The sequence below is a fragment of the Xenopus laevis genome, chromosome 7S (assembly GCF_017654675.1).
Source record: "Xenopus laevis strain J_2021 chromosome 7S, Xenopus_laevis_v10.1, whole genome shotgun sequence".
Taxonomy (NCBI): Eukaryota; Metazoa; Chordata; class Amphibia; order Anura; family Pipidae; genus Xenopus; species Xenopus laevis.
In genome coordinates, this window is record NC_054384.1 from 101,318,394 (window position 1) to 101,343,991 (window position 25,598).

A 25,598-nucleotide genomic window follows, 5' to 3' on the forward strand; every position below is an offset into this window, starting at 1 on the left:
AATTCTGCTGGAGCAGCACTATTAACTGATTCATTTTGGAAACATTTTTTTTCCCATGACAGTATCCCTTTAAACATTTATTTGGTCTTCTAACCTGTGTCTTTAATTTATATTGTCCTAAAATTATAAGACTTCAAAAGTAGTGGCTAATCTGATATCACTGGCTCTCTACACTAATCAACCTCCATTTGCATATAACCACATAAATAAAGTCACGGCATTATATTACAAATAAAAATTGCATCAGTAAGTTTTACTACCTTTTCCTACAGCACAGAGAATTTATTCGATGGCCCGCTCACTCGTTGGTATTCCCAAGGATGATCAGCAGGTTATATATGATCCCCAGTTGGTGAAAGAATTCTTATTAAAAAGTCTTGCAACTCTTTCTACTGATTTTATTTCCAATAAAGAAGTAAATTATTCCATAACAAATTCCAAGTCAGCTGAAACTCCTTTGTCATTGATGCAAGGCACCTGAGGAATACGTTACAGGCCATTTAGGAAGAAAGTGAACCAGCTCCCAAGCCGGCTATTGGACCACACGTAGAACAGAGAGTAATACAATGCCATCATCTGCTCGCTTGCCAACTCTGTTGTGGTTATAAACCTAAATGTTTGCTTTAGTACAGATTTAGATCATTTACAGAACATAATCAGTTTCCAAAAATTAATTTTGAAAGGACGCCATAAAAACATTTATCCCTTTTTATGGTCCTTTTTAGAATCAAATACAGTCGTCATATGTGTTGTGTTTCAGCACTTAGAGGAGAAGGAAAGGCTTTGTTCACTTGGGGGTGCCAAATGTTAGGTACATTATACTGTATATGTGTATTGCTCCCAAGCCTAAATCTATTACAACTGCAATAACTCTGGAATTATGGAAATAAAGCTGCATTATGAGTAAAAAAACATGGCAAATGGGGTCAGAAATTGCACTGTTTCTATTACAACTGTGTTCCTAAAAAAAGCCCAACATTTTCCTTTGATTAGAAAGCAGCACCATATAACAATGTCTAATATAACAAAGCAGAAGCTTTTTTTGGCTGTAACATTACAATATGGATGTATGTATAAATCTTTCCGTACACTAACAGGCTTTTCCATAGACTTTTGGTTTTACTGTATATGAGAAGGAAAACAGGTCTGGAGATTAGTGATGGGCGAATTTGCGCTGTTTTGCTTCACCGAAAAATTTGCAAAACGGCGAAAAATTTGCGAAACGGCGCGGCGTCTTCTTTTTGATGCCGGCGCCCGTTTTTGACGCCGGCGCCCGTTTTTTTTCGGGAAAATTTTTTTTTTGACGCCGACGAATTTTTGCCGCGAATTTTCACGCCCGTTTTGCAAATTTATTCGCTGCCGGGGAATCGCGCGAATTCGCGCCTGTCGAATAAATTCGCCCATCACTACTGGAGATCCATCCAGTGCAGAAGCTTGAAGGCTGTGATTATAAACCCTTTGTCCTCCAACGTGCACTATTTATACTCCAAAAAATCTGTTTGTGCAACACCCATACCTCGTAATGTTCACATGATAGGTGTTTGCAGGCTCCAACTAATTGTAGTGTGACCTTTCCAGCGAGTTGACAGCTGCTTTATCTTACTGCCAGTTTCAGATGAAGCCAGCCAGAACAGATCACTTTATAATTGGTCTAGTTCTCTTAAAGAAACCTCTCCCCTCCAAAATGTGTTTCATTCTTCATACGTGTCCCTGATTTATAATCACTCTCAGATTTATAGTTGGATGTATTTATTGCACAAGTGATTAATAAAGTTCAGAGTATGAGGGTCGGATGAAACATATTTTAAAGGTGTCCTTGGAGTGTTTCATTGTAATAGAATGAAAATTGTGCATCCTGACTGTATCATATTCATCCTTTGTGATTAGGACAAATTTTGGGCTTCCTGAACATGCAATAACTGAAGGTGTGGCGACAGAAATGGAGGGTTGACAAAATCTGCCTCTATGTGCAGGACTAGTCAGCTTTTTGGGAATGATACTCTTTAGGGGTCTGGCTGTTTTCTGCACCTCAAACATATTGAAAAAATCTGACATAAGGTGGCACATGCCTACCCTGTCTTTACAGCCTACCTTAGTGCAGAAGTAAGAGGGTTATAACCTTCAAGACAGTATCCCAAGTCCAGTGCTACAATAAGTGGTTACCAACTAGGACTTTTTATGGGTCATTAATGATTAGAAAGGCAAAGTACAAAAATAGATGCAATCTGCCATTGGTTTGCTTTTTATCCCCACCTGTCTGCATAAATGATTAGCCAGAGGTGTCTGAACTCCAATTCTGAGCCCAGAGACTTGTGTCCACCCCCATGACTAAGGCACTGCCTGAGGACCAGTGGAATATAGGCAGCCAACTCCCGCTGCCCTAAATTTCAGATGCACAAATTAAGGAGCGACAGTGGATACAGGCCACACCTAAGCTCTGTAAGTACTGCCAGCTGCTGCCTACCAGTGCTGTTCTCTGCACCTTGAACCCTGAAAAATTTCTCTTCGTATAAGTACTAATATGCACGCCCTTGTTCCCAATAGTGCTTTTGCACTTCTACCCAGGGTAAATGGCCCTGTTTATGTAATACTAAAGGTAAGGTTACTCCTTTAAAGTAGGGATGTACCAAATCCTGGATTTGGTTCGGTATTTGGGTATTCGGAATTTGGATTCAACCAAATGCAAGAGCCTGGCCAAACTGAATTCAAGACTGTAACCTAAGGTATTATAATGTTATGTTGGATCATTAAGAATACCTTAAAGCCAGAAATATTTGCTTTTATCCTTTCTCTATCTTACGTATGCATTGCTACTTGGGGACCCGTGCCCCAGGGCCTCCCCATGATGTAGGTTAAGCTGGCCATAGACTCAAAGATACGATCGTACAAATTCTTGATTCGTACAAATTTTTGGACCGTGTGTGGAGAGTCCCGACATTTTTCGTCCCACCGAGATCGGTTGTTTGGTTGACCGGTCAGGTTAAAAGGTCGGCTGCCGATAATTTCTCTGCATGTATTGCCGATCTGATGATTTGCAGTGGGGGGGGGGTGTCCCCAGCTTTGTCGGACATAACTTTCGTACGATTGCTGTGAAGGGCAGAACATCGGCTGAGCTGTTCTTTTACTACTTTATTTGATCGGAATGGTTAGTGGCAGGTCGGGAGATGGGGAAGTCCGATCGTTCGAGGATTCGAACGATCAGATCTTTGCATCTATGGCCAGCTTAAGTGAAGGGAGCATCTCTTTAAAATAACAAACACTCCTCAATCCTACTTAATAGATTTGGTTGAGTACCAAATCCAAACCCTAGGGCACACTGCAGAATGTTGGAACAACCAATGCGAGCACAGCAATTTTTTCTCTTTATACAGGGTTTGGAATAGGGATGCGCTGAATCCAAGATTCAGTTCGGTATTTGCCCAGGATTTGGATGCACCCAATCCTTGTGCCTGGCTGAACAGAATCTTTAAATCAGTTGACTTTTCATCACACAAAGAAGAAAGTAAAAAAAGGTTAAACTGCACACTTAACACTAAGTTCTTTTTTACCCTTGTGCCCCTGAATTGCATATGCAAATTTCGATTCAGATTCAGTTCGATATTCGTCCAAATCGTGAAATAGTGAAATCAGTGCATCCATAAATATACAGTATTAAAAATATATTTAACTGTTATCACATGAAGGAACCCCACTCCATTCCCAAAAGCTTGCTGGTGTTGTCCCTGCTTCAGTATGCAGTTCCAAATTCAGATTCATAATCCCCTGTGGTTTTCTGTTGGTTTTCTATAGCTAAGGTTACCAATATTCTAATGTTCTGAGGACAGTACCCAGATTCTTGCTTTGCATGTTAGATTTACCAATGTTGATATCACATCTCTTTTCTAACTTTGAAGCCTTTGTCTGAGGACAAATCTATTGAGTTGAGTTGAAATATATGAGCCACAACCAATGTGTTTGATGTTTTTACTTTTACTTAGTTAAAAAGAAATGCAGCAACATCCTTCTTTTTCAGCAAAAGTAATCTATGGCTAATCTACAAACCCAGAAAAAATGGTTGACCTTGACCCCCATTGAAATAGGAGATTTTGTCCATCCAAATATATGGGAAATCCAAATCCGTGTAATAATCATACAATTTTTCAAAATACTCACAATTTCTAGCAGTAGTAAAGAATCAAATCCATTTTAGCTGGCAATACATTGTATTTTTCAAAGAAGTCATTGCAGAGAGCAAATGACACCAGATGATTGTTAGAGAAGAAATGACTATGATAGCCGGCAAGTTAGTACTTGCAACAATGCACTTGGTAACTGAATGTCTTTTTATGTATCTTAATTCAAGGGTGTTGGAAGCAGTGGTTACCCCAGAAACTGCAAAGTGAATCTGTTGGCTGCTGTGTATGCTATAGAAGCGGATGTCATAACATTTCTGTTTTGTTCCATGAAAATGTATATCAAGGCTCATTTAATAATGCAAGTGCAGGATGCAAAAATGCACAAAAAAATGCAACGCAACCTTTTTTTTGCAGAATTCATGCTCAGTTGTGGTCCCTGCTCATTAGTATGCAACTTGCAAGCAATTTCCCAGCACTAACATATTAGTCAACCGTCTTCATGTTGCGGTTATGTATTTTTGAGAAAGTGATTTCAAGTGTGCATTTGAACAGTGCCATTCCCTGGGGCTAATGTGCAGAATAAGGGTGCAAATAATCATAAGCAAGTCAGTTGTGTGTAGGTGCAATGATGAAATGGAGCTCTAGATATAACACCTAGGCTCAAGGTAGATGTTGATTTCAGGGCTCCCTTGAATCCTTATAAACTTTCACTCTGCATAATGGAAACATACTACACAAAACATTTTGTTTTTCACAATAAGTTATCAGCATAAGGTTTCAGGTGGCACAACCACTCATCAGGCAAGTGGAAAGAATTATACCCATAAAGTGTAGATGTGTGCTGTAATAAACAAGCAAGGATTTGCCCAATTTTTTACCCAATCTACTATTTTCCTATTTGGTTTACCATTTAGGTTATCAGTGAGGACAGGATGTGCTTACAATCAATTAAATTCAGTTAGTCTGACCTTATCAACTGAACATAAAACTATTCTGGAACATGCTTATAGTGTTGGTTGGTGTTTTATAAATAAATGGTAATAATAATGTGAAAGTTGTTCCAATACATGCTTTCTTACACAGATGTCATATTAACCGGCCTGTAGTTACCTGATTGAGACGGTGATTCCTGTATGAATAATTGGAGAATAATTGTACCAGGTTAGCAAATCGCCCGCCTCATGGTACGAAGCCTTTAATAAATACCATTACACCCTGGACCTTTGATAATTTTCTGATGATCTAGTATCTTTGTAAATTCTCATGAGCCAACCAGCCACCTAATTTTTAGATGCATTTAAAAAAGATGGTGCTCTCTTGCATTATTTGTTATGTCTATAATTTGTATGTAGAATGTGTATGACAAAGCTGATCTGAATTCCTTAAATGCACATTTTTTTCCAGTCTCATTGTATTGGATTTGCTTTGTTTCATCTTACTCGGTTTCTAATTGGAATATGCAGAGAGAGAGAGAGAGAGAAAGGTATAAAGACATGGGTATGTTCATTTACACAGTATTCATGATTTTAGCCTGTGGCTAAAATGGGTTGGGCTGTAAACAAGGCTAGAAAGGTCTGTGCTCTGTATTGGAAGTGGTGGATGATGTATGCAAAAGTGTGGTCCAACATGGTTCAACTTATAGTTACAGTGGTGCTCTCTTCTACATTTTATTGTAGTACCCCATACTACTACTAGCTACTAATACACTTTATTCAAATATACAGAGCATACAACCGCAAACACCCCAAGCTGAAAGCAAGGATATATTCAACGAATGGTTTTATAGATAAGAAAAGTAATTTAACTGCAGTAATGGCAGAGATGCTCGGTTTCACAGCCCAATAAAACAAAGTAATACAATTACTGTACGGATGCATCACGTGCACTGTTTATTTGCACAGCCTTTTTTACATATAATGGCGCTCATAAGAAGACAGAAGCAAAAGAACTGCTCTTGAAAAAAAATGATATTGTCGGTGGAAAGGAATAAAATCCACCAGACCAGACCGACGATGTATATTCGCCTTTCTGTTCACACCATCTTCTTTCTTTATTCCACATTTATATACAGATGCATTTGTCTTTAATGTCCTGCGGAGGGATATCAGTGTGTTGTGTATATGTAGCGGCTGTAATATATATTGCTACTTTAACATGCATATCACTATAGGGTTGCATAATGAAGAGCATGGGCCTTGAGAAGTGTGATGGGGATATTAAATTGAATTTTCACTTCCATGAGTTTCCAGGGTACTGACTGCTAATAACCACTGCTGATCTTGCATGAGGTAAAGTGCATGCTATTTACATGCTAATAAGGGCATATGGCACAAAATAAAAGATGAATATCCTTGCTTTAGCATGGCACTTGATTGTTTCAACATATTGTTTTATTATTTTTAATAATGTATTTTGGCAGCCAAAGATGCATATTGAAGTTGTACTGCAGAGTTAAATGGCATGTAAAGGCAAAACAATAAAATCCCATTTTTACTTTCAATAATGAAAAAGAAACGTATCTCCAATATACTTTAATTAAAAAATGTCTACCATTTTTATAAGAAACCTGACTGTATACAGTGAAATTCTCCCTTCATTTACTGCTGTGGATAGGAATTGTCAGACGGTCCCTAACTGCTGAGCAGGGAAACAATCATACTTATGAACAGCAGGGGGAGCCCCCACCTTACTTCCCAGCCATGCAGAACTTAAGCAGCTTTGTTGATGATGATCCCTAAGCAGCCCAGACCACACTGAGCATGTGCACAGTCTTAGTCTTGCAAAGGCAGCGCAATATGCAAATTTCAACTGATATTACTGTGTTTTTTTACGTGGTTTTCCTTTTATTCAAGATTAAGAATTTTAGATTATGATTTTAGATTGTGGGGCCCATTCACCAAGCTCGGGTGAATGAATAGATAGGAAAAAAAGCTCGAATTTCGAGTCATTTTTTGTGCTCCTTGACTATCGAATTGGCGTAAATTCGCCTGAGTAGAATGATTCGAATAGATCGAGCACAAAAACGCTGCGACTATTCGCCATTCGATAGTCGAAGTACTGGATCGAGCGCAAAAACGCTGCGACTATTCGCCCATTCGATAGTCGAAGTACAGTCTACTTCGACTGCCTACTTTGCCACCTAAAACCTACCGAATTGCTTTAAAAGCCTATGGGAAATTCCCATTGGCTTGTTTTCCAAGTTTTTGATCGAATAAAAAGGCATTCGATCGAATGAAAATCCTTCGAGCGAATATTCGATCAAGCGCCTATTCGCCAATTCGACTATTCGCCAGCGCGTAAATTCGCCAGAATTGCCTATTCGATTCTATTCCCCAGTCGAATTTCGAGGGATTTAACCCCTCGAAATTCGACCCTTGATACATCTGCCCCTAAGTGAAAAAAAGCAAAAAAAACCTTTAATACAAAGATTTGTAAACTAAGTAAAAAAATCTTTTAAGATTGGTGGCCTGGCCTTTAACACTTAAGAAATGGGGAAATAGTATTAAATGTGACTGCAGTTAAGAGCCTTGGATCTCGGAATCATCATGGGGTTGAATAAGCAAACAAGGACTCAGTGGATTAAAAAGTTCTAGACTTTTAAACGTAAGCCTTTAATCAGATGGATGAACACCGTTTAGCATGATTGGAATGATGCTCTGATGCTTGGATATATTAATACAAAATAATGATTCTATTTGAAAGGACCATGAGCTTTGAGCAAGATTCATAAGTAAAGAAGAAAAAGAAGATAATTGTGGTACACCAAAATAGTGGCAGGTGCTACACACAGTGTTGGACTGGGACACCAGGGGCCCACCTAAAAACCTTAGACCAGGGGCCCACTCTCAGTACTATTATTCTTCCTCTCCTTACTCAACCTCTATTCTCCTCATCTCTTTCCTTTACCTACTATAATACTATATTTCATTTATTTAGCCTCTTTGTTCTCATAGAAATAGGGAATGGCCATAAAATAGGCCAAATGTTTAGCAGCATGAGAACCGACTAACACCTGGGCCCACCGGGAGTTTTCCTGGTATCCTGTTGGACCAGTCCGACACTGGCTACACAGACCAAGAACTTTCAAGTGTCTAGTAGATAATTTGGTGACTCAAGGTGGTATATATCCAAGAATCCGGAACATAAAGAATAATATTTTGCCATCAGGTAGAAGATCACAAGTATGGAACATTTCTTGTCATTAGGCATAGCAACGAAGGCAAGGGTTTGTGGAATTAATTTACAGAGAATGATTTTTTTTTTTTAAATATTATTTTCAATAAATCCGCCCTAGGATTAATGCAATTTATATCCAGCAAGGAAAAATCTATGCTTTGCAAGATTAATGAGGACTGGGAACAAGTCTTAAGGACATCCAACAATATACAGAGAATCCGAGAATCCATGACTTGTTGAAATGGAACAAGATTTAAAAGAGAGCATTGATAAATTGACCGATGAATTCAAGGGGAACTCCACCCAAGGTTTTGTTTTGTTTTTTGCATACTAAAAAAAATGTATTTCTAAACAAACAATGCTACAGGATCCAGCCAAGACTACAAATTCCACTATTAATATATATAATTATATTTTATCTTTCACTCTGCAAAGCAACATTTATGAGTGAAACTCAGTTCTAAAAATAGGAAAGCTGTAGAAAAGACGTTACAAGAGTGGGGAAACTGGAAACCATAATCTCTAGAAAGTCAAGAACCCCCTTCAAAGTTTTGTTGGCAAGTATCTCCGCTATAACAGGGGAATGTGTGCTATACAACTAAAATGTGCACATATGCCTGTTGCCAATTGCATCTTTGTTGGTGCATCTGACAAAGAGCACTGAATCCTATAAGATTGCCAGGCGCCATATCAAGCTGAAATACTACATATAAAGGTATGGGATCCAGTATCCAGAATGACTGGGGCCTGGGTTTTTTCAGAAAAAGGATCCTTCCACAATTTGGCCCTCCAGAAATAATTGTGGATGTTATATTACATTGGTTGCCATCTTTTTAATATTTTAAAATATTTTGACTTGTAGTTCAGACCTCTAAATACTAAATACACAGAAAATGAATAATTAAAATTGAGTTCATGGATAATTTCCCCTTTGGCTATCATTTCCTACATTTCATTTGGAGAGTGTTCCGTTAATACAGGGCAATGTTAGGTTGTTTGAAGACGTTTCTTAAAACATATCCCTTAAATTTTGCATTAAACAGAAAAAAAATGCACTTGCTTTTTCCCACTGCTTTTCCCCCCAAGCTATTGTCATTATTCTTGCACGATGTTCATGCTATAAATTCTATAAGTCCCGGCTAAATGGCAAGAACAAGCCTGTGCTGTAAGTATGGCGTGATTGAAGTGCACACTGCTGCAACAGTCCCTCTAGTGCTTTAGAACTGAAATATAATTACAGCACTCTTGGTTGCCCTTCTTGAATGGCAGGCTTTGTTAGGCTAGGTTGGAAACTGGAGAAAATAATATATACATTTACTTCTTTTAAAATAGAACCACTGAAAGTTCAAAGTACTGGGAGTATTAATCTCAAGAACTATAATATAAATGTGATCACCATTATAAGAAATCCAGTTTTGGGGAGCACATGGTGCATACGTTACACACATAAAGTTATTTATAAGATACAGATGCTTACAGAAACTGATTAAATCACAGATTTAGGATTTATATGTCGATGTTATATTGCTATAAAATGTTTCTGTTCCTTTTTATATCACAATGAGCTATAATAACTTAATGCAACTGAGAACAGGATCCCTTTTTTGAATAGCGGCACCACATTAGCAATACGCCAGTCTTTGGCGCCATGCCAGACCTCAATGAATCCTGAAAAAGTAAAGTGGTTTGGCAATCACATAGCTAAGCTCTTTAAGTACCATGGGATGAATACAATCCGGTCCCGGACATTTCTTTATCTTAACTGGTTCTAGCACCACAGAGCGATCGGCTTCCAGCTTCTTTAACGAAGAAGTTGGCTATTTCATTCTACTGTGCATGCCTCTGCCCTGGGAAATTTGAAGAAAGAAGAAGGAAACCAATCGCTTCTTAGTGCTTGCTGGAAGAACCCCTGGACCGGTGCAGTTTTCTCCTGATGCACTTGCACAGGGTGTGAGGTAAGTATATATAATCACTTGGTGGTGCCTAACTTTTGGCACCCCCAAGTAAATAGGCCTTTCCTTCTCCTTTAATGGTATTCCCATCACTACTTTGACAACTCTTTCCACATCCCTACTAGTCTGTCAATTTACTATAAAAATGTTTCCGACCGGTGTATCTGTATAGGTATGAGGCCACATGTCAAGATCATTTGTGAGGGATTCTGTTGTCTTTTTTTTTCTCGCAGGTGTGCATTTGCAGTAGTATATCTTTCGTTAGTATTAGCCTGTTTTTCTTGTAACAGATGGACCTCCTTAGCTGTTAAACTGTATGCCCCCCCTCACTCCTCCCCTTACTAATCCCACTGCCCCATCTACCCTAGCTTCCCTGTAACTCTTTAGCTCACCCCCCCCTTTGCCTAGTTTAAACACTCCTCCGACCTCTTAGCCATTCTTTCCCATAGCACAGTGGACCCCCTTCCATTGAGGTGCAAACCATCATGACTAAATAGATTGTACTCCAAGGAAAAATCAGCCCAGTGGTCTAGGAACCCAAACCCTTCCTTACTACACCAAGTCTTGAGCCATGAATTTTACTCCCTAAGCTCCCGCTGTCTTCCTAAACTTTTACACGACAAATGACAAGATCCCTGAACTCGCTCTTTAAGGTCTTCCATCCACCATTAATTTTGTCGTTAGTACCAATATGTACTTAGACAGCAAGGTCATGTCCAGTCCCACCCAATAATTTGCCTACCCAATCAACCACATGCCAAACCCTGACACCAGGAAGACAGTAATCTGTTCGGTTTTACCGATCTGGACAACAGATTACCCTATCCACTTTCCTAATAATGGAATCCCCTACAACCACAATCTGTTTATTACTGGACTGCCATTTGCCCAGTACCACTGGGTTCTTTTACAATCTAGAGGACATAGGATGCACAGGCTGTAAGGATCACAATTTTGCATTTGCATCTGGGGTAATAGTTATACCCCTTGATTGACAACAGTGTGTTTGAAAAGTAATGTGAGCTGAGAGACCTATGAGTTTGAATAGTAAGGCAAGATGCTATCAGTGATATTGGGAGTATGGACATTGTAAGGGGATCAACATCAAACAGCAGAAGACAGCAGGTCTGACACTAAGTTTCCAACAGGACTGTGCTTTATTGCACACAAATAAAATTTGGATTCAGTAGGCAGCATTAAAATATTACACAACTATGCCAGGATCTTCTCCCAGGCAATGGAACACCACAATACTATAACCCTGTCCCTCACAGTTCAAACATCATCTAGACTTCTCCTCAACTTCTCCTCTTTCTCACAATTCAGTCTACATAACCAGATTCTACGTTTTCACAGAGTCCAAGTCTTCACAGAAAGCAGCCAAATAAAGAAAATGACCAGAAACCTTTTATCCCTGTCCTCTAAATTCCCCTGATTAATATATAAAAGCTGTAGTGGCCCCTTAGCCCAACCAGGTTATAAATTATTGTAGATTATTGTGACATGATGCAGTGATAAATTGTGACTTTGCCTGTTTTCTTTTCATGTTTTGCTAACATAAAACTATATACAACCACTCAAAAAACAGGCCAAAGGCAAATTTTGGGGGTAAAGTGTCAGACTGGAGGATTCCTACACAGCCTCCCCTCAGGGCAACCCTGTCTCCACTGCAACCCCCACTCAGTGGGCAGGGAGGCAGTGTGGCCTGTACACGTGGGCATGTCTGGGTTGGTGTATCTCACCAGGTTTTTAACCAGTGTCCTGCTGGCCTAGTGTTTCTGTTCTGGTTATTTACACCCTATGACTGATCCACATACAACACTCATAGCATAGCAGACTCATAGCTAATGAGTTTCTTGCCTAAGCATTAGAGAACCTTTAATGTTGCTTATTTACTACAGTATAAGCCAAAATATTGCCTTCAATTGGGTTTCCGCTGTATTTAGTACTCAGCTAAATGTTACAACATACTTTCATGTCGTGCTGCTGATGAAGTAAAAAGGTACTGAATGTCTTTCCAGCCCTAAGAAAACTGGAAGAAGCTTAAATTAACAGCTGTTCAAACTGACAAAGGCACAACATCAAGTCAAATCTTTATTTTTGGTTGTGTCTTCTGTTAAGTCATGCAGAGAACGGGTCAGATTTTAGCTGTAACACACACCATAATCATGTGCTGTACATCTATATATTGTATCTGTTTCCTTAGCAATGGCATATCAATTATTCTTGGAAGCAAACTGCTTGCATCCAAAGGGTAGTTAAGAGCATTAGGCTTTTTTCAACCCCAAAACTATTGGGAATATGGTTAGTGGGGTCCTGCAGGTCTCCATATTGCGCTTACTTTTATTTAACTTGTTCATTAATGGCTTAGGTTCTAACTAATGTATCAGTGTTTAGTGATACAGTGATTTCAGTCCAATAAATTTCATCCAGGATGTGGCATAAATTAACAGGATGTGGCATCCTTGCAGCAAGAGCTTCACGAATCTGGGCAGCTAAATGGCAGATGAGATTCAGTGCCTAGAAATGTTATGTCATGCACCGAGGAGGTAATGGATATGCAGCCACTTATACCTTTACTTTGGAAAACCCATAATGGTTTTCCATTATTGGGGGTCCATGTAGATAATAAACTTGGCTGTAGCAAGCAACAGACATCATCTATTTAAATTCCAGAATCCTATTATTGTATTCAAGAATCCCTTACTACAGGTAAACCATTATCCAGAAAGCTCTGAATTACAGAAAGGCCGTCTCTCATAGACTAGAGTTTTATCCAAATAATCCGAATTTTTAAAAATGATTTCCCTTTTCTCTGTAATAATAAAACAGTAGCTTGTACTTGATCCAAACTAAGATATAATCAATATTTATTGGAAGCAGAACCAGTCTATTGGGATTATTTAATGTTTAAATGATTATCCAATAGACCTAAGGAATGAAGGTTTAAATTACAGAAAAATCCCTTATCCAGCAAACCCCAGAATATTCTGGATAACAGGTCCAATACCTATATTTCTAAATCATACCTGTTCCTCATGTTGAACAACATTTATGAACTAACCTGCAATTCTACTGCAATTGGTGAGAAATGGTTAAAGGAAAGTTTTGTAAACTCTGAACATCATGCCCGATATTAGTGCATTTTATCCTCCTTTTTTGGTGATTTTTTTAGCCAGACTATGTTAACAAATGTGTTAAGTTCCTGTCAAGTTTCCCCCCAGAAGTAAGAGAAATCGAACTTTTTACAAAATCCATGTGCCACGATGTATATACTGTATATAATGCTATATAAAAAGTAATTATATGTATTTGGTCATCTATGAAATGATGCTGAGATGGCACTTCGCCCAAGTCACTGAAGTGTGCAGAGCAAGTGTCAGTTTCAAATGATCCTCGGGACAATCCATTGAGTTAATATATTCCTATTAATCCATATGAGGAGTCACACTGCTCTCTGTTTTCTATGAGGCTGCTTAGTAGGAACCCCTGAAGGTACTGTATGTGATCAGGATTATGGGGAAGTCATATAGAATAAATAGCCTTTAAAGAGTACTATATTGCACAGAATTGGCATCAACATGGTTTTTTTTAGATTTGTTTTATCCTAGAGCAGTCAACTATAACAAACTCATATTGATCTTGATATCATCTTCTGGCTTCCCAGCTCCCTATTTGATATTAATTATTTACCAACACCTGCGATTCTATAGCCACAAAGATTTGAGTTAGGCAACAAATTCAGTGGTTAGAAAAGGTTTTTAAACTGGCATCGTTATTTCCATTGTTCTAATAGTCACCCAAAAAGTCACTGACTGATTGGGCAAATGGGTCTGATAAAAGTTAAGACATATATTATATCTGTATAAAACAGAAGTCTGACCCCAAAACATATGAGCCTCAGGCCTTTCATTCTTACTCTGAACTATAGGCCCCTCAACCGAGTCAACAAAACTAACATTAATAAGTCCTGTCAATGAAGACCTATGTTGATAAGTTATGAAAGATAAAAAAAATACCGAATCCGCTGCATTTCAGATTCTATACAAAAAATGTAGTCAAATTGTACAATAGTACTGCTATGTACTGTGCAAAACAGTGTGATTATTCAAGGAGAACCAAGGTCCATATACACTGCCAATACCTGGCCTTTGGCCACGTTGTCCCACCACCAACTTTATTGCCACTACACAAACATACATTCCTATAACCTCTCTTCCTTTACAAGTTCTCATCAACACATATTGAATAAGAAAAGCGTGACCTCCTCTCCCAGAAGTCTCACTTCAATAGCTGAAGCTCCATGGTTCTCCTATCAACAAACAAAAGGCATGTAAGTGTTGATGGAACTTTAGAAACAGCTGCTCACCCACATTCAAAAACCACAGTGTCTTCCATTGTCCCCAGTACTTTAATGCTTGTATCTTTGTACCACACATCTGTTTGCTTCAGTTTATTGCAGTGAACCCAAACCAGTGGCTCGTGAGCAACACGTTGCTTTCTGACCCCTTGGATGTTGCTCCCATCAGCCTCAAAGCAGGCAATTCTTTTTGAATTTAAGGCTTGGAGGCAAGTTTTAGTTGTATAAAAACCAGGTGTACTGCCAAACAGAGTCTCCTGTAGGCTGCCAGTCCACATGGGCTACAGATTGCCAATCATATCCCATATTTTTTAGGAACTTTTTGCATGATTATGTTGCTCTCCAACTTTTTTTGCATTTAAATATGGCTCATGGATAAAAAAGTTTGGGGACCCCTGGTTGATTGCATTAAAGACACACAGGGCATTTCTGTTTAGGCTCCTTGAATTATTGCAGAAGATGTTTGACTCTTCCTCAAAATCTTTGTCCATCAATACTTATCCATTATTTTCTAACCCAATCAAAGCACAAAACCAGGGAAGACATTGCCCCAACAAGAGCTGACATTGATTTTATGAACTTAATTTATATGCTTGTTTGTTTACAGTCGGGATATCAAGCAAGCCTCCAACTATTCAGACTGCTGGTTGCTATAGTTCAAAAGATGTTGTTTGACATCACTAATTCATAAGGTCACTAGAACACATTTATTACAGGTACTGAGATATGGAATTTCTTTGACCCTATGTAAAGAATACCTCCAAGCCAGCAGACCTTGGTAACCTTTAGAAGGCAACTAACATCTATAAGCAGCAGTGACAAATATATATTCTTCTTACACTGATCCATGTTCATGTTTCATCTTGTGTAACCCATAGATACATGAATATTTAAAGTTATTTCATTTATACTGTTCTGTATCTACAGAATGAGTGAATGATCCGTGCACAACTCATAAGAAAATTGCTGCTGCTGGTAACAATTAGTGAAGCACATGCATTTACTTTTATATTCAAGATTTTGGTGTGACCCACTCACAACTGGACCTAGAGTGTAGAGGTTTGTATCCCTGATCACTAACTGACTGGTTTGATATTTGAAGTGCCATTTATGAAATTCACTTGAATTAAATTGTGAGGAGGTTCTACACAATGGACAATTTGACAAAATTTCCCATTTCTGTACAGGTATAGGACCTGTTATCCAGAATGCTCAGGACCTGGGGGTTTCCAGATAACGGTCTTCGTACCTTAGGGGGCATATTCATCAAAGGTCAAGTGATAAAGTGTTTTTTTTTACCTCGAATGAACTTGAATGACCTAGAAACTCAAATGGTATGTTATTTAATGAAAAACTCGAACGTCTATAATTCGGAACAACCTGACAACTCAAATCGTATTAGAATCAAATTAGTCGAAACTCGGATCGAGTTTTTCTCCGAAAAAATATTGTGTCAAGAAGGCTATTGACATCTTCAAATGGGTCAACGTACCTCTGCCATTGACTTACATGAACTGCACGAACTACGCAGGTTTTAGGTGGTGTACTATTGAATTCGAGTTTTTCCCGGGGTCGAGGTATGATAAATCTCGAATTTGAATTCAAGTTTAGATTATTCCCAACTCGAATTTGTGAGTTTTGACCAAAAATCCAACTCGAAAATTTGAATTTGCCATTTGAACTAGAGCACCAAATCCACTATTTTGGATTCGGCAGAACCCCCGAATCTTTCGGGAAAGATTTGGCTGAATACCGACGAATTTGCATATGCAAATTAGGGGTTGGAAGGAGAAAAAGTTTTTTACTTCCTTGTTTTGTAAATAAAAGTCACGCTATTTCCCTCCCCATTCCCAATTTGAATATATAAATTAGGATTCGGTTTGGCCGGGCAAAAGGATTCGGACGAATCCGAATCCTGCTGAAAAAGGAAGAATCCTGGACGAATCCCGAACCAAATCCTGGATTTGGTGCATCCCTAATTTGAACCTTAATAAATCTTCCCCTAGGTCTACTAGAAAATCATTATTCAATAAACCCACTTGGCTGGTTCTCTTTCCAATAAAGATTAATTATACAGTATCTTAGTTGGGACCAAGTACAAGCTGCTGTTTTATTATTATAGAGAAAAACGTAAATTATTTTTAAATATTTGGATAAAATGGAGTCTATGGGAGATGGCCTTTCCGTAATTCAGAGCTTTCTGGATAACAGGTTTCCAGATAACGGGTGCCATACCTGTACTACGTTGCTCTATATCACTTCAGTTCGCCATAGGGAAGTATATGGCAGAAATGTATTTGGTTATTTATAAGGCAGTAATTGTGAAGAATCCAGGCATTTCAATGGGATGCTCTTTGATTGGATGGTTCATTTGCTAAAATCAATTACTTAAATTTTCAACTGAATCTTCAGCCATTCCATTATATAATGGGATTTTCTTCATCAGTTTTCTTCATCTTGTTTCCTTCAGTCTGGGAATTCATAATTACAGCAAGCAGACAGGAGCCATTTTGTGGACACTGTTATTAAGACAAGTCTTGTATCATCTCAGAATCTTGTTTGTGCACCAGAATGTGGGACCTGATGTCCATCCCCATGTCCTGGTTACACAATTAAATGGTGAAGAGAACGGGGGAATGTGGGGAGAGCAGTGACATCTAGGAAATGCCTGAGGCATAGAGGAGGGGTAGGCAATATTTGATTGACAGCTGAGATTTTTAAATGAGTTTACAACAGCTATGAATGCTTTAATAAAAAATAGAAATTGGATTTCATGTTTAATTTGAAAATTTGACTTTTATTATACAGATTTTTGTGTCTGGGTAACAGGTCAACTTTAAAAGAGATCCACTTCCCAAGTCTTTAAAGGCAAAAGAGGGTGTCATAGTTATATTGCGGCGAATTTCCGTGTTTCGCCTCCAGAGCATAAATGTGAGAATTCGCCGTTAAAGAATCAATCTCGCCAAAAAAAACTGTCACGTATCAGAATAAAAATGTTTGCGTTTCAAAATTATTCAGACGCCAATTGATTTTAATGCATTTGGACAATATAGTTGCGCATATAATAACTGTTGATCACGTCAAAATTGACGTGCGGCAAAATTATTTTGACGCCCATTGACTTCAATGCTTTTCACAAATTTTTCACCACTTCACAAATTTTTTGCCATTTTGCGAATTTTTTGGTAAATTTTTGGTAAATTTGCAAATTTTCCATCGAAGCTAAATGCCACAAACAGCCCTATAAGCTCTTTCGGTTTGTTTAGGATAGCAGCTGCCATATTAGCTTGTTGTGACATTACTTCCTGCCTGAGTATCACCCTGCTCACTCATAGCTCTAGGCTCAGATTACAACAGGGAGGGAAGGAAGAGAGGAGGGAGGGAGGAAAAAGAGAGGGCGAGAGGGAGAGAGGAGCAAACTGAGCATGCTCAAGCCCTAGCCCTGGAGGTTTGAGCTGAAAACAGGAAGTCTGATACAGAAGCCCATGAGTACACAATAGAAGGAAAGAAATGCTGTGTTTCTTTTGACAGAGGACTCAGAGCAGCATTACTTTGAGGGTTTACTGGTGTAATGCTTTCTGATAAAGCTCACTTAATTTTAGCCTTTCCTTCTCCTTTAAGTCTACTAGAAAAGCAAGTAAATATTAAATCAACCCAATAGGATTTTTTTGCTTCCAATAAGAACTAATTATATTTGAGTTTATATATACTCTCTCTGTCTCAATGTCTTAAATATATTGATAATGGGTTGAGTGCATGTCTATGTGTATTTTGTGGTCACAGCCTCATTGCACCCCCCCAATGGTTTTAAAAATTAGTGGTGAGCACAACTTTCCCTTGTTTGTTAAATATAAATAAATATATGCATTTATGTGTACATATATATATATATAGATAGATAGATAGATAGATAGATAGATAGATAGATAGATAGATAGATAGATAGATACAGTATATACACAGCCAGCGTGTTTCTTTTAAAAAATAAAGCATCTTTTGAGACTCCCGCCCCCACCCCCACCAAGCTAGTTCACTTTTTATTGCCTCTAATTTACCCACCAGTTCCAATTGGTATCATTATATTCCATTTGCTTGCTGAATTATGTTTAAAAAATCTGAAACCTGCAAGATGATTTGTACGGAAGGGTTGCACTTTGCTCTGGTATCTTGCACGAGCTTCTAATGCAGTCGTCAGGCTGGAGGGGAAAATTACATCCATGGATAAATTATGTTTGCTTTGTCCTTTTTATTCTAAACAAATGCGTCTGTTCCTTCCATTTTTGGATCTGGTGCTACAACTGGGTTACTAATGTGCCATTGTCCTTGGATATTAACTCTGCACCTGTATATATTTTCTAATGGTCAGTCTGACTAGTCATTTTGTGCTAAAATTAAAATAAATTTTCTTTTCATTCGCAAGAAATCAGTTACAATTTTGGTTTTGTCCTCAGTGCTTCTGGACTGTCATGTGTTTTTACTTAAAATCCAGAAGCCTTTTAATGGAAATAAACATTCATCTCACTAATCGGCTAATCCTGCCCAATGAGTATTTCAGTTGCCGTCAGTACAGTGATGTAGGTATGTGTAAATACGGCTGAACATTACGTGCACATTATGTAAATGTCATTTTTCTTTGCACACAGGATACGGTGAAAATTATGATCATTTCTGAATTCCAGTGCTTTTGTCATGGTTGTTTACATTTGTTTCTTTACCTTCCATTCTTTTCTCCTTTTCACAATAAATGACCTAAATTGGATAAATTATTTACCACCAATTTACACAGCTCTACCTTTATGAAATCAGCACAATACAGACACCTTCAGTTAAGGACATCCATTTAGTAATCAACGAGGCTTTTCATAGAAACAAATAACTCTTACCTCTCCAAAAAGGGACCTCTACACTGTATTCTTTGTTTCTATGTTTACACGAAAATGGATACAACACAAAATATTCTTATGACTATGAAGATTTTCAAACATTCAGTTCATGGTGTATCTATAGAAGTAATTCTAAAACAATTGGACTTGCTGAGTAATCATTGAAGACGTTTCACTACTAATTCGAACAGCTTCTTCAGTTCTAGGAGTTGCCTGATACCTTAGTAATCTTATCACAGTCACCCCACAGAATCACACGTCTGTGGGTTTCAGATGTGACCTCTCCGAAGAGTTACATTGCGACCATTGTGATTGGATTAGTGAAAGAGTTTATATGCCGAGGACTTCCCACACCAGTCACAGCTGCATACCTAATCACCTGCGGGTCCGGGAGCAGGATGCGCCCCCCTCTCTCAAAATGTGTGCTGCAGCGCACTCCGGGATTCGCACGCCAAAAGTCCCCTTGCCGTGCTGTCCACGATGGATTTATCATGGCTCTGGAGGGCCCCAATGGGGTGCGGGACTGGGTGCACCCCCTGCACTCCCGGTAGTTACCCACTGACCAGTCAGTCGAACTGAAGATGTTGCTCTGATGAGTAGTGAAACATCTTCAAGTCCAGTTGTATGATAATTACATATACTAGATACAAAATATTCTTCTTTTACTGTTGCATTGCTTTCCCATATTTTATAAAGGTGTAAGTGATTTCAGTCCAACTTTTTCCTTCCTTCATGCCCCAACATTCTTTATCACCTCCAAAATGACCTCCCCTTCCTGTAGAATGAGACATAGTCTGACTGGGAGCTGGGCAGTCAATAAAGGATTGATAATTAAGAATAGCAAGCAGTTAGTTTTGAACAGTCTACTCCAAGGGCAATGAAAGAAAATACCAAATGATTGGTTGTTTTTGGCAACTGCACATGTGAAATGTAGCACCTATGTTTATGAATCAGCCCTACTAAATAAACACTGAAGTAGTAGGTTGATTAACTTGCCTTGTAATGTCTCTCATAATGTCTCCATAACTACATGCAAGCCCTTAATCATCAGCTCAAGAGGCTGTTTAGTAAACCTCTCACTTCCCATAGCTTTTGCTTCTGAAAGTACCTGCTAATCACTGTATCCTAAAACATTAGGCCCTTTAGATAGATATAAAGATAGAACGGAACGCTCTTGGTCTATATGTTATATATTGCCCTTAAAGGGGACCCGTCACCCAAAAAAAATATTCAAAATCCTATTTTATCACATTAATCAAGCAAAATGAACTTGAACTACACTATATAAATTATTTGAAATTTGCTTCCTTCAGTCTGGGATTTCAAAATTATAGCAAGCAGGCAGGAGCCATTTTGTGGACACTATTATTAAGACAAGTCTTGTATCATCTCAGAATCTTGTTTGTGCACCAGAATGGGGGACCTGATGTCCATCCCCATGTCCTGGTTACACAATTAAATGGTGAAGAGAACGGGGGGAATGTGGGGAGAGCAGTGACATGTAGGAAGTGCTGAATGGAAAGTGAAAGTAATTGCCCATGGCATAGAGGAGGGGCAGACAATATTTGATTGACAGCTGAGATGTTTAAATGAGTTTACAACAGCTATGAATGCTTTAATAAAAAATAGAAATTGGATTTCATGTTTAATTTGAAAAGGACTTTTATTATACAGATTTTTGTGTCTGGATGACAGGTCCACTTTAAGATGTTGGGTGCTCCTTACTCCACCCTCACATTTCTTACTTCCACCTTCTCTGCAGAGGATCTACAGTATTTCCATTAATCGTGCATTAATACTGTTGCCTTATTTTACCATATTTCTAAGCAGCCAGAGATACTTGTACCTTGTACGAAGCACAGCTGAGCAAGAGCATTTTTTTATTTTAGTGTTGCCTGTGATAACATTACTTTGTTGCAAAGGGAATCCAGCAGCCATAAGCAGCCGTATTTACATCCGATGTTTAATCAAAATGTATAAAGATATGCAAATGCAAGGATCTTCATAACTGCTGTAGGCAAGTTCCTGAATTAAATAAAGCTAGAGAGAGCTGCTTATTCTTATAGGTTTATTTTCACTTTAATGAAAAAAGGTTACTCCATGCAAGCTAAAAAGCTGAATGTAGTCTGTGTATATCAATGCCTCATTGTATGATTTATAAATGTATTTGCCTAATTATACACACGCATGCATGTGTCAATAAGCTAGGTACAGTGATCCCCAACAAGTTGCTTGCGTGCAACATGTTATTCACCAACTCCTTGGATGTTTCTCCCAGTGGCCTCAAAGCAGGTTCTTATTTTTTAATTCCAGGCAAGTTTTGGTTGCATAAATACCAGGGGGCAAATTCACTAAAGTGGCTAACACTAGCGCAAATTCGCCAGCGTGACATCATTTTGTTACTTTACTAACGGGCTCTTGCGTAAATTCGCTAGCGAAGTGGACCTACTCTAGCACTACTTCGCACCCTTATGCCAGGCGAAGTTGCGCTATGGTGAAGGGACGTAACTACGCTAATTCACTAACTTGCGGATTTTCATGAACGTTAACTCTTGCGCCAGACTTGCCTTCACCAACTGAGACCAGGCAAAGTGCAATAGAGTAGATAGGGCTTGCTTCAAAAAAAGTTGAAATTTTTTCTAAGTCCCAAAAAACGCTGGTGTCTTTTCCTTTTTAAGGGTGATAGGCTGAAAAAGATTGTATATTTTTTTTTGGGGGTACCCTCCTTCCCCCCTACATTTCCTAACATACAGCACCTAAACTATACAGTGGGTACATGTGTAGGGCAATATAACAACTCTATTTTATTTTATGAAGCTTTCCCAGGCTTGTGTACATATACGTCCATTGTACTTTAACTTGGTGCCGTATGCAAATTAGGCATCGCTAGTGTAACTTCGCTTTGCTTGACGAATTAACGCTAGTGCAACTTCGCTACCGTTCAACATTTTAGTGAATTTGCTTAGCGCTGGCGAAACTACGCCTGGCGAAATGCGGCGGAGTGTGGTGAAGCTATCGCCGGCGCAACTTCGGATCTTAGTAAATTTGCCCCTAGGTGTACTGCCAAACAGAGTCTCCTTTATTCTGCCCATCCACATAGGGGCTACCAAATAGCCAACCACATTCACCCTTATTTGTCACGCCAGATTCTTGTGTTGCTCCCCAACTCTTTTTACATTTGAATGTGGCTCACGGGTATAAAAGGATGGGGACTCCCAAGCTAGTGGGTAAATGACTAAGATGTTACTTCTTAGGCAAATGTTTGGTTTTTGTTATTTCTTCAGCTGAATAGGGCAAAAGGTGAAACTCAAGCTGGTCCTTGTGAGGCAGTTTATTAAATTACCAGTATACAACCCATCCTGTTTTGTTTATATAGTAGGATTATCTATCCACTGATCTGCCTCACAAGGACCAAACATGGAGCATCTTAAATCTCCTTGTTTGTCCTGTTTAGCTCAAGGGGCTTTTAGGTGAAAATATTCGGTGTGCAACAGCTCCTAGATATGAACACGTTCCTATTATTTTTATAGGAACATGTCGGTATCGCTTTAAGCCCACCTTATCTGCGGTCATCATGATGACACAATGATACTGACACACCACTTGTTGCACAAATATATATTACTTGTCCATACGTTCTTTCAGCTCCTGCCCATTTGCAGATATACTTTATGTGGCCGTCAGTGACTAATATAAGAAGCTACATAGATTAAAACAGATTTTCAAATAATGCCTTCTACAGACCACCTAGGGATCTAATTATGGGCTGTAGATTAAAAAGGGAATTTATTCTACGTGCCTCCTTTGATACTTTTTTTTTTTTTCAGAAACAGTGATTTAATAAATCAAGTTCCAAGCATTTAGTTTAAGATGTAATTTAGAGCTGTAAAACCTGAAATGTAGTCTGGACTGCTGAATCTCAGTTTTGTTGACTAATGCGACATTAAAACAAGGGGAATTTTTCTGGGTTGAGGTAAGCGCTTGTATTTATTATGTAGTAAAGAGAAATGTACTTGTTGTCCACTTCATCTTATTCTTAGTTTTAAGATAATATTTTTTTGTTCCTTTGAGCCCACCCTACTCTAAACTCACTGGTCCTTTAGTTTGGTTGCTCTCTATGTTCTACGCCTCCAAAGTCATGTTCCAATATCTAAGTGCTTAAAGTCCCTTAATCATATGACCCCAGCACTGAGAAGCAATGGTAATCCTTTGTTCATCATAGGAAAAGTATGAAATATGGTCTTTTTTCTTAAAGAGACACATTTCCCAGAATCTGAGATGCAGCTCTTTGGAATTTGCAAGGAGTTGTGCTTTGCTCAGAACGTAGCGTTGCCTGCATATGGCCATGTTGTATGCAGAGGTGGCAGTAGGTGGGTGGCATTTGGGCATCTACAGGAATGCTCACTAGCTTGATTACTATTCAGATGCATAAACTAGAGAGAGTCAGTAGCCACAAGGCATGGGAGTCCTGTACTAAAATCCTCTTTATGGCAGATGTTAATAATAGGGCACCCTTGCACCCAGCAGCACTGCAATCAGTTTGTGCCAATTGGTTTAGTTGGTACAAGATGCAGAGCATGGCTTGTTCACACCAATTTTAACGTAACAAGTGCTCCATGGATGGCCCATAGGGGACACAATTTTGCTTGCCTTAGGGTTTGAAAAAATGCACCAGTGGGGTTGGTAAATGCACCCCTAGAGGGAAATTCACTAACGGGCGAAAATTGGCCAGCAACGGCTTTGCCGCCTTCGCCACACTTCGCCAGGTGCAACTTCGCACAGACAACGCTAATTTACTAAGTTGCGAAGTCTCGTCGCCGGCGCCGAACGGTTGCGAAGTTGTGCTAGCGTTACTACGGCAGGCATAGCGAAGTTGTGATAACGTTAGATCATTTACATACAGCGGGAAGTTAAATTTCAATGGACGTATATGTTGCAGCAAATACATTACACTACACAAGCCCAGGGAACCTTAATAAAGACAATAGAGTTGTTATATTGCCCTACACATGAGCCCAGTGTATAGTTTATGTGCCATATGTTAGGAAATAAAGGGGGAAGGAGGGTACCCAAAAAAAAAATGTACAATCTTTTTCAGCCTATCACCCTGCAAAAAGGAAAAAGACGTCAGCGTTTTTTGGGACTAAGTCCTATCTACTCTATTGTACTTCGCCTGGTCTGAGGTGGCGAAGGCAAGTTTGGCGATAGAGGTAACGGTCAGGAAAATCAAAGACTTAGTGAATTTGCATAGTAACAATCTTTCGCCAGAGCGAAAATATGCCTGGCGCTAGCGTAATTACGCCAGCGCCCGTTAGTAAATCGGCAAAGTCCCGAAATGATGTCACGCTGGTGATTTTTCGCCACTTTGACCTTTAGTAGATTTCCCCCAGAGTGTTTATTAAAGTATGAACTGCAAGGGGTCATTTATTACATGCAAGGCAGGCTGCAACATGCAAAAAACTGGTGTAGTATGTCATGTCTTTGGACTTTGCCCCCTGCCTTGAAAGGTAGGTGACTACACCAAACTTTCAACCTTCATTATTAATGACAATTCAAATACAGATTTATTTGCAGGTAATTTGAAGGCAAATGCAGGCACTCATTGGTGATATCTTGCAGCAGATGCTCAACACAAGATTCATTTGCATAGCTGAGAAGTTCTCATTAAGAGGATTTGTCGTTTGCCTGTGTTCTCATATTAAGTCCCATAATTATGGCTATAGATTTTCTCAGCAGGTAGGGTTTAATGTGAGCAGTCTCTGTCCTGCCTCAGGCTTCCTAACAGTAAAGAAAGTTTGTGCACCCTTCCTTTTGATATAATAACTCTGTAGGCTGCCAATCAACATAGGGTCGGGATGCAAAAATTATGCTATTTTGGGAATCTGCTGAATCTCGAATTCTTTGTGAAAGATTCGCCGAATACTGAACTGAATCGGGACCTATTGCATATTCAAATTAGGGCCAGGAAGGGATAAAGAGAGCCGGCCGTACGGTTGAAAATGTTTTTACTTTCTTGTTTGTGTAACAACAGGTCACATTATTTTAAGGATTACGATTTGGTCCAGCCAAGTGCTTGGATTTGAGCAAAATAAAATAAATAAAAGTTAGAAAC